We start from the raw sequence: 12,071 nt of genomic DNA on the forward strand, positions 1-12,071 counted from the left end.
ACTGTGAAGCCTCGTACACACGACCGAGGAACTCGACGGGCAAAACACATCGTTTTTCTCGTCGAGTTCCTTGTGAAGCCGTCGAGAAACTCGACAAGCCAATTTTTTCCATTCCCGTCAAGGAAATAGAGAACTTGCTCTCTTTTTGGCTCGTCGAGTTTCTCGACAGTTTCCTCGTCGGTGTACACACGACCGGTTTCCTCGGCAAAAAAAGATCTCCCAGCAAGTTTCTTCTGTTTTTTGCCGAGAAACTCGGTCGTGTGTACGAGGCCTGACTATGTCCCCCTGTAATATTTATGTGTATACATATTTATACATACATATATATAATGTGTACATGTATATATATATATATATATATATATATATATATATATATATATATATATAATGTGTGTGTGTATATACATGTATATATAATGTGTGTGTGTGTATACATGTATATATTATGAAGGGGGACTCTTTATTTTAATTACATTACCCACGCCGTCTATCAGTGTACTGAGCGGTGATAATTTATCACTGCTCAATAAACTGACATCTCTGTGTTTCTGTGAATTTCTGGTACTGTAATCTCGTAAAGTCTCACGAGATTCCAGTATCAGGGGCCGTTCTCCACTGTTTGAAGCGATGGTAGCAATGCTGTATCCTGGCCTAGGCCAACAAGGCCCAGGCCTAGGGCAGCACTTTGCAGGGGGGCAGCACGGACAGTGTCCCCGCCGGCTTGTGCTACACTGTTAGGCAAATTAGTTTAGCGCCCCCATAAATCGGCCGCACTGCTTCCAGTATGTGGGCGGTTGGCATTCTGCAACTGTGGTGGGGGGGGGGCGCGTTGCTTAAAATTTTTTACCATCCCTGTTCCATTGCAGAGATTTCCCTTCACTTCCTGTCCCATAGCCAAACAGGAAGTGAGAGGAAATCTATGCAAATTAAGGGAATCCATTGCCCCCCCCCCCCCCAGGCCATCAGAACTAGTGTCCCCACTTGAAAATTTCAGGGTGGGTCTTAAACCGCAAGGGGTGTGGCCTTGACAGGAAGGGGTGGGTCATATTTAAATTAGGGGGTGCACGAGTTTAGTCAGGCCTAGGGCAGCACAAAACCTAAATACATTCCTGGTTGGTAGATCACTTCACTCCTCCAAGGGTGAATCTTCTCCGCTTCATAAACAGGCACACAGAGAAGAAAAATCTCCTCCGTGAATGCCGGAGAACGAAGCAGTGAATAGATTTCATTGCTTCATAAAAGGACACCATTGTGATTAATTATTTTTTTTATCCCTCGAGAAAATGAGTTTTCTGCAAATGAAAACCAAAAATGGCACAAGCAAGATTTAATAAAAATGTTCCATACAAAAGTGAGCAATTGAAAGTAATGGAACCCTCTGTACACTTTAGGTGCAGATTAGGGTACAGAAGTGCAAACAGGCCCAAAATATGAGAAGTCAGGCAGACTGAACAATTGTTCCGTACAATCATGAGGACGTATCAGCCAGGCATGCGTTTTGAATAAATGTTCTGTTTTCTAGAACAAAGAAGAGACCTGTGATGTTACAATAATACAAGAATACAGAGTACTGCATTTAGGCTGATGTCAATCTGCTCCATAGCTCATAAAGCTACTTTTCTTTGTAGTATTTTAAATAGTTCACTAAATTATTGTTTTCAGTTCCATTACTTTTTTTTTCTCAGGTTACAATAATCTAACACACAATACTAAAGACTAAATATAAAAAAACTGCTATTTTTTACATTATATTAAAATGGTATTAAACCCGAAAAGAAAACATTTATTATATTGCAACCTACCAGTTCTTAGATGTGATTTTCTTTTTTAAAGCTTTCTTTCCTTTATTTTCACCTGGTGATCCTGACAGCATGTCTGTTGTTTTTGAGCAGACCAAGCTATCCTGCAGATGTAGCAGTTGGAGAGTTCAGACAAACCTCTTGCCAATGACAGGGGTGCCTCCAATGGTCAGCTTGTATTTATTTAAGTAAGAACTTTGTCCCCAAAGGAACAAAACTGTTGCTGTAACAGTTTGTAAAGTGTGAGTTGGAGTTCAGCTTCAATTTGATAGTCTATCTAAATCTGCTAGTACATTTAACACCCCCTCCCCCTGTATTAACAATGTTGCTGTAGAAAGGTGTTTCTGTCCTTTTTCATTCAGAGTAGAGGCGATCTAATACAGGAGGTGTGTTACTGGCCAAATCCCAAAGGTGAAAAGGGCTAAAAAATTAAAACTGGTGTAGCCAGTCCATAAAGACATGGATGAGCGAGTTTGGGGTGGAGAAACTAGACTGGCCTGCACAGAGTCCTGACCTTAACCTGATAGAACACCTTTGGGATGAATTCGAGCGGAGACTGTGAGCCAGATCTTCTCCTCTGACATCAGTGCCTGACCTAACAAATGCGCTTCTGGAAGAATGGTCAAACATTCCCATAGACACACTCCTAAACCTTGTAGACAGTCTTCCCAGAAGAGTTGAAGCTGTTATAGCTGCAAAGGGCGGGGCCAACTCAATATTGTAATATTGTGTATACCCAGTATAAAAATTTATTATCTGAGAGATAATAGCTACAATTTTGTACAGTGGCTGGACAGTGTGTTAGCAGCTTGGTTAGGCTGCAATATAAGAGGGAGAGACAGGCACTGTGATTGGACGCCTATCAGGCATCCAATCACAGCAGAGGACAAGAGGAGGAGCGGGCGGGAGAAGACATTGGGTCGGGGAAGAAATTAAGGACACCGGACACCGCTCACCGCTCTCTGCCGTCACCCGCTGCCCACCTGAGACAAGGTAAGTTCCGGGCAGATGGGGGGCACAGTGGCAGCATTTCAGGCACAGTGGCAGCATTTAATGGGCACAGTGGCAGCATTTGGGGCACAGTGGCAATGTTTAATGAGCAAAGTGGCTGCATTTGATGGGCACAGTGGCTGCGTTTGATGGGCACAGTGGCTGCGTTTGATGGGCACAGTGGCAGCATTTGGGGCACAGTGGCAGCGTTTGGGCACAGTGGCAACATTTGGGGCACAGTGGCAACATTTAATGGGAAAAGTGGCTGTGTTTGATGGGCAAAGTTGCTGCGATTAATGGGAAAAGTGGCTGCGTTTGATGGTACTGTGGCTGCGTTTGGTACAGTGGCTGAGTTTGATGGGCACAGTGAGGCTGCAATTGATGGGTGTTTTTTTTTCAGAATTTTTTCGTTTGTTTGTGCCCTCTCAAAAATTTTGAGTACCAGCCGCCACTGTTTATGAGAAAACTTTTGAGGATCCGGGAGTTTCGCCTTTAAGGTAGTTGGGCTGCAACTCTTATCAAGAGGTAATAGGCCTGAATTGATCAGTGCAAGTAGTCACAACAGATCTTAAAGCTATAAAGCTATAGGACCTTAAAAAGATTAAGCTAAAGCCTTAAACTTTGTGCAGGGGGGTACAACAGTTTATTATAGTATAGTATAATTTTTCAGTATCACACTGCATAGTCTAAGGCCTCGTACACACGACCGAGTTTCTCAGCAAAAATCAGCAAGAAACTTGCTGGGATTTTTTTTTTTTTGCCGAGGAAACCGGCCGTGTGTACATTTTTCGACAAGGAAACTGTCGAGGATCCCGTTGAGCCAAAAAGAGAGCATGTCTTCTTTTTCCTCAACGGGAATGGAGAAACTTGCCTTGTCGAGTTCCTCAACAGCCTAACAAGGAACTCGACGAGCAAAACGATGTGTTTCGCTCGTCGAATTCCTTGGAGTGTGTACGAGGCTTGAAGCCAGCCATAGATGATTCAAATCTCAGCCAGTTCAGCAGGGACCAGCCCAGATTCGACCCATCTATGGGCAGGTTGGTTGTACCCAATTTGACCCATCGATCGACTTGGGTACAACCAGCATGTCGCATTTCTCCATATGTTCCCCTGGCAGGGATGGCTCCCCACACCCTCTCCACTGGGAGAACACAAAAGCTCCACAGGATGGATTCTCTCATCAACACTGACTGTGTTAATAGGGAAATCAAACGATTTTCTTTCAGTGGAACCCAAAGAGAAGAAGTATCACCAGATGTTGAAAATCATTGTTGAATACCTTATGGGACCAGATACATGTAGCACTTAGTTCAGATTTATGCTAAGGTTGGTTAGCTAGCATGGTGGACAGTACACCGCTCCTTGCCCCACCTCTGTTCAACCACACCTCTGTTTATAAGAGAGGCAAAAGGGGTAATTTACCCCTGCCAGAGAGGGACCCAGGCCCTCTTTACAAATAGAGTTAATAATTATAAAATTTGTTTTATTTTTAAAAAAATTAACAAAGTGTGTGGGTGTTGGGATACGGAAGAGTTAAGCCTAAGAAAGGGATGAGGGCTTTTGGCAGATGATTTACATTTCAAATTCTCATATTACTATACTATTCGAGATGTTTGTTTTACCATGACTGTGTAGAGGAAATTAATGCCTTTTGGAGAGAGAAGCTCACTCCCCCACTTGACCCTGATTGGATCAAGGAGCAAATCCGAGCCTCCGTGATCTTGAATAGAGCAAAACTTTGTTAGGAAGTTTTACCTGAAATTACAAGATTGCTTGAATTCAGGACAGGCTTGGCCCTGTATCAGAATTTGGGCAGAATGTCATAGGAGAGTGCTGGACAAAATCAGCAGGGAGTAAAGGATCTTCCTTCCTTCCATGTCTTGCACTGATAATGTAATAGTGAAGTCAACTACTAACCAGTGTTTTTTTTCTGTGTCCCGTATCTTTAGACCAGACTTCCCACAAATATCTTGAGACTTCAGTTGTGTATTCGTTGAGGAAATTCCAGTTTCCAGCTTCTCAACAGGGAGTTTTATTACAGGATTAAGGAATTGCTGATACCTTTCCAGGTGTTAATGTAGCTCTTAGAATATATTTGAGCATGACTGTCTCTAGGTGTTTGGGACAAATGTTGTTCAGCAAAATTGGTACTGATGAAAAATTATCTGAGAACCACAATGACCCATGAAAGACTGAGGCCTCGTACACACGTCAGAGAAACTCGACGGGCAAAACACATCGTTTTGCTCGTCGAGTTCCTTGTGAAGCCGCCGAGGATCCCGGCGAGCCAAGTTTCCCCGTTGACTAACGAGGAAATAGAGAACATGTTCTCTATTTGGCCCGACGAGATCCTCGTCGGTTTCCTCGGCCGAAAGTGTACACCCGGCTGGGTTTCTCCGCAGAATACGGCTCTGATCGAGTTTCTGGCTGAATTCTGCCGAGAAACTCGGTCGTGTGTACGGGGCCTAAGTAATCTGTGCCCATTGGCTATTGAGAGCAGTGTCCCCAAGATGACACAGTTTTATGAGCTATTTATTAGTTAGTTATTTTTCAGATGCTAAGTGCAGGAAAAAATACTTTTTTTTCTAAATACCTGTGAAATGTGTATTCTTAGTCAATAAAATTGAGAAAAAAAAATCAGACAAGTGTCTTCTTTGGAACCTAACATATTTTTTTTAGAACAAATGCAGTTTATCGTTCATTTCACTTCACATTTTTTATTTGTCATATAGTTTAATTTTTATGTTGACGGGCCCCCAAACTTGAAGTTACCCCCGGGCCCCCAAAAGTCTAAATCCGGCACTGGCTGATGCTGGTGTTGTGAGGGCTTAGAGGAAAAGAATGAATGAAAACGAAGAGAAGGTGATGGCTAAAGTACTATGTTGTGGCTCCCTCATAGGAACATCCATAAATTATGTTTCAGCCTAAAAGCTTTGCTTTCTCAACCAGAACACAGATCTGAATGGGACAAAGTGCTAAATGCTCTTGATTCCCTGTGAATTCAACAAGGATTTTCAAGTTTCCGTGAAATTTCCTCTTTAACAAAATGACAAAACAGAATGCACAAAAAAAGTTCAAAACCACAAACCCAAATTTTCCGAACCCCCCCTCCTATCCCTGTATCCCCTCTCAAATCCAAAATATAAAATTTTTTGACTTTCGGCATGCATTTTCTAGAAGTAGGCCAGGGTCAGGACAGTGCTTGGACATTTGAATAGGCAGAAAATAGAGAGCTACGAGGTAGGTTTTAACTTGAAATAAGCATTAGAGTGTATTACTTGAGAGATAAAGGCCAGAGATAATGTATCCAGTGGCTGGATAGTACCTAAGTAGCTTGGTTGGGTTGCAATATAAGAGCTATGTTATGAGGCAGATGTTTATCTTGAAATAATTATTGGACTGTATTAATGAGGGATTGTAATACTACTACTAAATGTTTTACTTCCAGCTGAACATCCCAAACAACAGATGAATCTCCACTTTGCACACAAAAGTCTCTCTCATATTATTTCTCCCTCTGTTCAAATGTTCTTAGCATATAGTGTTAGGCTATTTTCATTATTGGTTCTTTAACTCTTCTGTTTGAATGTTCCTAAGGCCATTTTCTTTTAGAATTGAATGCTATGAAATGTTTTTTTCGCTCTTCAAAAAGCAACAGGTAGAAACTGTAATTTCACACATAATACAAACTTTAGGGGTATTATTTGTGATTTTTACATAAATTCTGAGACATCTACAATACTATTCTTTATAACTAGACCCTTATGTGTGTATACCCAGTATAAGAATGTATTATCTGAGAGATAATAGCTACAATTTTGTACAGTGGCTGGACAGTAAGTTAGCAGCTTGGTTAGGCTGCAATATAAGAGGGAGAGACAAGGTAGATTTTATCTTGAAATAAACATTAGAGTGTATTTGTCAGGAAATGCATGTCCATAGTACTGATGGAGTTTCACAGCGCACGCATATGCACATGCACAGACCAGCAACTGGCCGGGCAGATGTCTATAGTCATGGGCTTGGGAGCGCAAATGAGCACCCACGCATCAATGTGCGCACACCCGTCACTAACAGCTTGTCTTGTGTCCTGACTATCTTGTTGTCTGCCGTTTATGTCTAATCTGCCCGTTCATTACCAACCCGGCTTGTCTGACCCTAGATGTTGCTCATCCAGTCTGCTACAACTTTCAGTCCAGCAAGTCCTTATCTGGTTCCTGCTTCCAGCTGCCTGCTACTGCCTGCCAATTCCTGTGCCAGCTCTTTTACTACCAGCCTGCTTGTTGCCAAGTCCACCTGCTTACTGCTGCCACTTAGACAACTGGACTGATTACAGGCACTCCTATGTCACTGTGCTCCTGTGGCTTCTGTCTCACTATCAGTGGCCCCTGTAGGGCAGAGTCCCCTGCCTCAGAGCATTTACAACAAAGTCCTCTAAAAAAAATCTGTAAAAATAATAACAAACAAAATAATAAAAATTCAAAAATAATGATAAAATTCACTGCTTTACCGAAACCAACCTCTACCTTACTGACCCCAATCTCTACCCTACTGAGACCGTCCACTGCTCTACTTTACACTGTCTGTATATATACACATGCACACATATGCATATGGGGTGAAGACCCTAATGCAATAGGCTACGCACACCTAGAGCTGTGAAACGGCCCTGCCCCCTCTCTTTCCTATTGGCTAACTGAGTTTGATTTACAGCAGCGGGAGCCAATGGCCCCGCTGATGTGTCTCATCCAATCAGGAGGGAGAGTCCCTGATGGCCGAGGGACTCATGGACATCGCTGGATAGACATAGCTGCATAGAATGCATTAAGACAAAAAACTTTCTGCCTTTACAAACACTTTAATTTAGCAAGCTGAAATTAGAAGCTGATTTGCCACCATGCACAGCTTCATCAGATTTTGCACTCTTCAGTTTTAGTAAATCAACCCCTATGAATTGCAGTGTAGTGGGCTACATATACTTGGGTACCTATCCTCTGTCCTTAGTTCTTTTTAGAACTATAGTTTTATGAGTGTCAACAACAACTGCAGTAGTTGTTTAGCCATGGCCTGCCTTTGCAGAGTTTGATTTTGTTTTATTGTTTTTTTTTTTTTATTTAACTTATCTATAAGTGGTGGTCGGGCTTCTCCATCTGGAGGCAGGGTATGTCTGCTTTTTCTATGTCAGAGTTGCCATTCTATACTGCCACAGCACACACAGGAGGTAGTTGAGTGGCTGACAAAGCCTTCCTCCTCTTCCTTCTCCCATGCACAGAGCAGCCAGTTGTTTGCAAGACTTCTAATGTGCTTCCTTTTTCATCCTTTTCTGATAATCCTGGGAGGAGTCAGCAGAATTATCTGATCACATGATCACTGACTTACCACAGGAGCAGGATCTTGCTTGTGTGCAGTCATTTCTCCTTCTAGATATTGAATATGAATATAAAAGTGAGATGAGGACTTGCTGGACTTAAAGTTGTAGCAGGCTGGATGAGCAAGATGCAGGGTCAGACAAGCCGGGTTGGTAATGAATGGGCAGATCAGACATAAACAGCAGACAGCAAGATATTCGGATCACAAGACAAACCGTTTTCGCAACATTAGTGATGGGTGCGCGCATTGATGCGCGGGTGTGCATTTGCACGTGCAGATGCGCTCCCAAGCCGCGATTATTCACATTTGCCCGACCAGTTGCTGGTCTGTGCATGTGCATATGCGTGCGCCGTGAAACTCCATCAGTACTTTGGACATGCATTTCCTGACAAAAACACTCTAATGTTTATTTCAAGATAAAATCTACCTTGTCTCTCCCTCTTATATTGCAACCTAACCAAGCTGCTAACATACTGTCCAGCCACTGTACAAAATTCTAGCTATTATCTCTCAGATAATACATTCTTATACTGGGTATACACAAATAAGTGTCTAGTTATAAAAAAACTCAAACAGAAGAGTTAAAGAACCAATTATGTGAAAGCAAATATTCAGTTTTTTTTTTCTTGTACGTGATTGGGCATTCTTTACAAAGTAAACCCTGACCTCATTTACTAAGTTATGGAGCCACTGCACTTGCATAGGGCAACTGCACAGTCTATTTGCACATCTGCCCCATAATATTGAGCTGCCTCTACAGGCAAAACACAAATTCCTAAAGAAGCAGCGTTTGTTTGAGCCAGTGTGTATGGACCCTTAAGATGTTAGGGCTAACGCACATAGGACTTTTTTTCCCTCCACTGAATGCCTTTGCTACTACCAGGAAAAAAAGCAGCTCAAAAGTGTGCCTAAAGACACATTTTGACGACTGCTGCACGCCGATATACGTCAGCTCAATGGCAGCGGTGGGCAAATGGACCTACAGGTACATCCCCTTTAAGAAGCCGCGCAGCCCGCGATCGTGTCATGGAGAGGCAGAATGGGGAGATGCCTTTGTAAACAAGGCATTTCCCTGTTCTGCCTAGTGACAGGACAGTGATCTGCTGCTCCCTGTCATTGGGAGCAGTGATCAATGTCTTGTCACTGGTAGCCCAGCCCCCACACAGTTAGAATCACTCCCTAGGACACACCAAACCCCTTCATCGCCCCCTAGTGGTTAACCCCTTCCCTGCCAGTGTCATTTACAAAGTAATCAGTGCATTTTTATAGCACTGATCACTGTATAAATGACAATGGTCCCAAAATAGTGTCAAAAGTGTCCAATGTGTCCGCCATGTCGCAGTCACAATAAAAATCGCAGATTGCCGCCATGACTAATAAAAAAATGAATAATAAAAATGCCATAAAACTTTTCATTATTTTGTAGACGCTATAACTTTTGCGCATACCAATCAATAAATGCATTTTTTTACCAAAAATATGTAGAAGAATACATATCGGCCTAAACTGAGAAAGACATTTTTTTATATGTATTTTTTGGTGGGTATTTATTATAGCAAAAAGTTAAAAATATTGTTTTGTTTTTTTCCAAAATTGTCACTCTTTATTTGTTTATAGAGCAAAAAAAACATTTTGTTTGGGTACCACATTGCACGACCGCGCAATTGTCAGTTCAAGCGACGCAGTGCAAAATCACAAAGGGTGCTCTGGTTAGGAAGGGGGTAAATTCTTCCGGGGCTGAAGTGGTTAAGCCAGTGTGCATGGACCCTTAAGATGTTAGGGCTAATGCACATAGGACTTTTTTTCCTCCACTGAACACCTTTGCTCCTACCAGGAAAAAAAGCAGCTCAAAAACGTGACTATAGCCACATTTTGCACTTGTGCTAAAGCCTGTTGTGATGCATTCAGACGTATCAAGGGTTTGAGCATTCATGAATTCCATTGGCCAAAATATGAATTTATTCAGGCCATTGGAATGAATGGACGCTGAAGTGCTAAATGCATCAAGCTGTTTTTATGCCAAAAAGCTCCTCTTCTGAACTGAACAGAATGCTGGTGATGGCTGTAAATGCCTATTGCTTCATGAACACTGGGCTTAAAAATATACCAGTTCCCTTGACAGAAAAAAAAAAATGCTAATATCAGTTTAGGAGAGTTTTTTCTGCCAGAAAGCTCCAATGAGAAACTTAAACCAGAAGTGCTTTTTTCCTCTATAATGCTGAACTGAGCTTAATATGTCTCTGATCGTCCTAATGTGCATGGACACACATAGGATAACATTGAGCTGCTTCTATACACAAAACTCCTGTAGAAGCAGCAATTTTTTAGCCAGTGTGTATGGAGCCTGTGTGCATGGGCTACATAGGCTGACATAGAGGTGCATTTATAGGCGACCTAACGCAGTGATTTGCGTTTCTGATTGGAGCCTTCCGGCAGAAAAAATGCTAAACTCGCCTAAACCGTGTACAAAAACGCTTTAATATAAGCAGGGTTTTAATTCTGCCAAGGGAACTGACGTTTTTTTTAAACCCAGTGTGCATGGAGCCTTTAAAGAGATAGTAAACACTGGTGGGTTTTTCTTCCTTTCTTCTTCCCTGCTAAGTAAAGGCATAATGTGCTAGTATTATGTAAAAATTACCTGCAAACGAAGCCCGCGTCGCCTCGCTGCACGCCGCATCCATGTTCGCTCGTCATCCTTCCGGGGGCGCGGACTCTGGCTGTGTGATTGGCCTGAGCCACATGACATTACTCCAATGCATGCGTGTGGGAGCCGCCGGTCACGGCACATACTCCTGAAGAAACAGCACGAGCGCCCATTCCTTTAGAGCGCATGCGCCAATGACCTCTTTCTTGTTTCAGCAGCACTTTTCGGCCGCTAGCGTGGCGCTTTTAACTCCCACTAGCCACTGAAGAAAAAGGGTTAAAACTGCCCGTGTAATGGCGCTTCGGAAGCGCTTTTCAGGCATTTCGGAAGCGCTGTCCAATCATTCCAATGGGCAGGCACGGTTTGGGAACGAACGTTGTATACAGCGCTCCCAAACTGCCCCAAAGATTCTTCTTGCAGGACTTATTGTTACATTCCACAAGCGCACCGCCCCAGTGTGAAAGCACTCAGGCTTTCACATTCTGGTGGCATGGGAGGCGGTTTTCAGGCTCTTTACAGGCGCTATTTTTAGCGCTAAAACATCTGAAAATCACCTTCAAGCGGGGGTTCATCCTAAAAACTAATTTCTAACATTAGAGCTAGCATACTAAGGACATTTACTTTCGGCAGGTCATTTTATTTTTCTCCGTACATACCTTTATATTCTGATTTTGTCCAGGGCTTCCGTGTTCTGATGACTGCGGGACTGGGCGTTCCTATCCTTCGTTAGATGATTGACGGCTTGTGAAACAGGTCCCCTGTCGCACAACGCGCGTCACCAGATTTCCGGAAATTGCCGAGCTGCGAGTCGGCACTATACGGCGCCTGCGCCCGCCGTGTAGAGCTGACTGCGCAGGCGCCGTATAGTGCCGACTCGTAGCTCGGCTATTTACGGAAATCTGGTGACGCGCGTTGTGCGACAGGGGACCTGTTTCAGAAGCCGTCAATCATCTAACCGAAGGATGGGAACGCCCAGTCCCGCAGTCATCGGAACCCGTAAGCCCTGGACAAAATCAGAATATAATGGTATGTACGGAGAAAAAAAAATGACCTGCCGGAAGTAAATGTCCTTAGTATGTGCTAGATGTAATGTTAAACAAAAAAAATTTGGGGTGAACCCCCGCTTTCAGTGTGAAAGGGGTCTAAGCCTTTGGTGCCTAAGTTAAATGAAATTTTGGAATTTTGCCCCCAAAAAAATTACATTTGCAGAAATCACCAGATTTGCTCAATTTGTGAATCGATGTGATTATTTCTATAGGCCATTT

Source organism: Rana temporaria, chromosome 7 (genome assembly GCF_905171775.1).
Source record: "Rana temporaria chromosome 7, aRanTem1.1, whole genome shotgun sequence".
NCBI lineage: Eukaryota > Metazoa > Chordata > Amphibia > Anura > Ranidae > Rana > Rana temporaria.